This window comes from Octopus bimaculoides, chromosome 13, assembly GCF_001194135.2.
Source record: "Octopus bimaculoides isolate UCB-OBI-ISO-001 chromosome 13, ASM119413v2, whole genome shotgun sequence".
Classification (NCBI taxonomy): Eukaryota; Metazoa; Mollusca; class Cephalopoda; order Octopoda; family Octopodidae; genus Octopus; species Octopus bimaculoides.
The window spans coordinates 7,889,783-7,894,240 of record NC_068993.1 but is presented as its reverse complement, the minus strand read 5'-3'; the positions used below and the strand labels follow the sequence as shown (position 1 = coordinate 7,894,240).

Below are 4,458 nucleotides of genomic sequence, written 5' to 3'. Positions count from 1 at the left end.
TATATATATATATATATATATATATATATATATATATATATGCATCACACATATACATATGTATATGCATTTATATATATTGGTGTCTGTATGTGATAGTGTCTGTGTATGTGTGTGTGTGCGAGCGCATATGTGTGTATATATGGATACACATATGCATAGATGAATAAAAGTATATGCGTACATAATAAAAAATATATTGTCATATGTATATGTATATGTATATATATATATATCATATCATATTAAGATATTTATTTATATATATATAGATACACACAAACGCGTATATACGTATATATACATATATACATATATATATATGTAAATTATATTCAAGTGCAAGTATATTTAAATGCACATATGTGTATGTGTATATATATATCTATATACACACACATACACACACATTGTTACATACGCATATATATTCGTATTCCAGTATATACGTGTATCTACGTCTGTATTTTTGTTATTCTATCTATTTACGTGTGGAAACAAATATTAAATAGGATACAGTTCATAAGCCAGTCTATTAACTCCAGATGATGGAGCGTTCGGCCCAGATCCAATCGTTTATCTGGATTTCATCTGGCTTCTTCCCAAAGCATTTCCGTCCCACGTATGATAAACATAACCATAGGCAGACGAACACACTGTCGCACTACATAGTCATATACGCTTGCAAGCATTTCGATGCACGTACATGCACACATATGCACAAAATGCATTATATATGTATATGTGTGTGTATGTGTGTGTTTGTATGTGCATGCGTACGTGAGCGCGCATAACTGCGTAGATAAGCATGCATATCTGTGAGTGTGTGTGTTTTATCCATATAAATCATTTGTAGAAATCTAATATATATAAAAATGTTTATGCGTATATATATAAATGTTTATGCACACACACATATATATATGTATGTGTGTATGTGTGTATGTGTGCATTTATATATATGTATATGCATGCACGCACATTTATATATACATATATCTATATCTATCAACCTATAGATAGATAGATGGATAAATAGATAGATAAAGAAATAGATATATATATATTGTTGACATCATAAGAATTTACTAAGCTTTGGAGAGAATTTTTAATTATTTAATTATTTAATTCTGTTTTAGAAGTTTTGATCTCACATATCTACCAATACTATGTAAATTTGGGGTTTAAATACAATTCAGTGTAGAAAAATACGAAGGTTGTCATTGGGAATCGAACCCATATTTCCCGAACTCATGCCAAGCATTCTACCATTGAACCAGTGCAATCCTGCTATCTTGTCCATCCTTTTCCGAAACTTTATTCTTACCAGCGAGAACTATGTGTAGATGACGTCATATGATTTTATAAATATTTGAGAGAATGTGAAATAATTTTTGTTGGAATCGCCGGATTTCGAGAAACCACATAAAGACATAAATAATAGCATGTGAATTTATGCGTGTAATTTTATATGGGTATGAGATAGAATATTACTCTTACTTATATATAAATATATACATATATATATATTTGAGTGTAAGTGCCTTTATGCTTGTATTTGTCTTGCACACCGTTTAACTCTCAATGTTGGATTGTTTACGACCCCGTGGTTTAATACCAGACTTTAAAAACTAAGTACCGGTGTCAAATTATTCGAATAAACTTTTGAAGGCATTACTCCAGTATGGCCGCGGTATAGCAACAGATTCAAATAAATGATGAAAGAAAAAAATACAGAAAATTGTCTGTTGTGTCTTTTTCCCATATATTTCTTTCTTTACCTGTTACTTGCTCTTATATTCGCTATTCGGCAGTTTATATACTAAATGCACCTATCCAACTTATAGTCGTCCCAAATTTTCTGCGTACGTTGCCCCAACCCTTTTACTCCCCCACTAAATGGATTTCGAAAATATCACTCTAACAATGAAGATGAACAACGGGTGGTGTATTTTCTGCAGCGACCATAGAATATAGTACGTTCTCGATGTTGTTTCATACAAGCGATTAACGTTAGTGAATCTCAAAGCTAAGTATATATACATGATATATTGCATTTGGTCAAGACCTTGCTGTGTGAAACTTTCTCTTTACAAAAAGAAATGCCGAAAATACAAGATAGTCAGCGGTGATTTAAACTATTGAATTCCTCTTCCTGATTAGCATAAATTTACCAAGATTCATTGCCATTGAAATATATACTAAGAATACAAGACATATATTTTAATCTGAGCATTAGTATTTGTCTTGTTGTTTTCTCAGACTATTCCTGACAGTTGTTCTGTAGTTAAGTTTCTTCTATCTATAGCAATGATAATATATTCATCAAAGGACAAGTTTTTATTGACGGTAAAATAGAGTTATTCGAAACGGTTGACAACTTCTCGGAAATAACTGTCTAATAGCGGTGTTTTGTTTTGCTTTTTTCGCCAAGTCGTAGTATGTTGTTTTAGAATATTTGGTCTCGTTGGTGGCACTGAAAATTTGGCAAGCTGAGTTGAATTTATTTAAAGAAGATTGATTTCTGTTTTTTACCTTTTTTTTTCTGAAGGACTTTTTTTTTTTTACTTTTCTTTTCTGAAGGACTTGAAAACCTATACGACATCAATATGCAGAACGTCTCTAAAAAAAAAAGTTATTTATTTACCTTAATCTTTGTGTGTAATGTATTAACAAGTTTATAGTCGATTCTTCTATCAAATGAAACACATGATATAGACTTTTTTTCAAAATATCGATAGAGAATAACAACAAAGAAAAAGTATTTTATAAGATTCTTTCAAATAAATAACCTCGTTTCACTTCATTCCTGCTGTTCAGTCTTTCAAATGTTGATAGAAGACAACAGAGGCAAACTTGAAAGAAATAAGCAAAACACCTAAATAACATTCCTGCAAGTAAACAACCCTGTTTAACTCCACTCTTTTACACCTCGTGTGACTCAGTTATATCGTCATTGTTCCGAGGCGTTTTGTTATATTGGTTGTTATATATATCATATTCGTTTAGTTATATATCTGTGGACGTACATTGCCTTTATTTCGACTAATTTCCCCAAAATAATCCAATAGAATATAAACTACGCGTGAAAAGTAAGTCCTGGAATCGACTAAAACCCTTCAAGGTGGTGCTCCAGGATGGCCATAGTCAGATGACTGAAAGAATAAAAAGAATAAAAGAATAAAAGCCTATATGAATGAACATACACACGCAAACACACACATATACACCCACATACATACAATTTCAGTCTCGCAAATTCACTCACGAAGAATTATTAGGCTCGGGGCTATAAAAGAAAACACGATGCAAAGTGCCACGCAATGGGACTGAACCCGGAACACCTGTGGTTGGGAAACAAACCTTTTACCACTCATCCACTCCTCCGCCTGATAATCGTAATTCGCAAGCGCTGCAGTTATCGACATATTTCTTATGTAACGAACACAGAAGATGATATCAATTACGGATAACTCTTAGCGTAAACCACATTGAGATATTCCGCGTAGATTCTAAATGAAATGTTACGGGAAAATAGATATTGAAGGATAGCTAACACGACGATGTCCTTATAGTTGTCACCATCACCGGGGTCGCTTATATCAGCATGCATTGTGGTTATGCTAGAGTCCTTGAAGTCATGCGGAAAACGCTTAATAGGCAATATTGAAGAAATAGCTTATAAAATACCACGATATGACCAGGATCACTGCACATTTATGTTACAGTATCTCTAGCTTATCGGTAAATATTACCACGTATATATAAGCAAGAAACAATGTTTTGATGCTTGCACAATTTTCACTTTTCTTGTTGATTGGAATAAGACAAGAATTAACCGAAGCATGGCGATTTCGACAGAATTATGTTCCGTTCTGTTTTAGTTCTGCACCAGGCGTTATTTTTGAATAAGAACTGACGCATATCAATATAAATACTAGATAAGTGTGAATGAATGAATGATGGAAGGAAGGAAGGAATGTATGAATAAATGAGTGAAAGTAATAGTGATTTTATTCATTGTTGTGACAAACTTACAAAGCTGAACTTCGTCTAAATTGCCATCTTTCAATTGACTTCAGTATCCATTTACTCGTAGTCATGTAACTCCATTCATCCAACCATCCATCCATCCATCCATACATACATCCATACATACATACGTACATAGAAATCGAACATGAGTAACTTATTTGTCTAGTTATTACTCAGGCAATCCGTGTATGTTGTTATTCTTTTTCTTGCGAGATGTTTTAAATAAAGAGAAAAAAACCCATAAAGAATAAAGATATACATCTATACACACATGTTTATATATATAAATAAGGAATGTTTATGTGTCATCATAACGTGGCCGTCCTATAAAGGACGATGTTACTGTTGTTTTAGCCCCAAGAATTAATGCATGTATGCATGCATACATGTATTTGATATATCAGTATATATATATATATATAT

The 4,458-nt window shown here is 32.4% G+C and overlaps 1 protein-coding gene across 1 annotated transcript in view; it reads right to left on the bottom strand.

The window, feature by feature from the left end:
* Positions 1-4,458, bottom strand: part of LOC128249315 (GATA zinc finger domain-containing protein 14-like) — a gene marked incomplete at both ends in the record, with an annotated part of 282,969 nt that overhangs the window by 85,726 nt on the left and 192,785 nt on the right. The window lies entirely within an intron of this gene.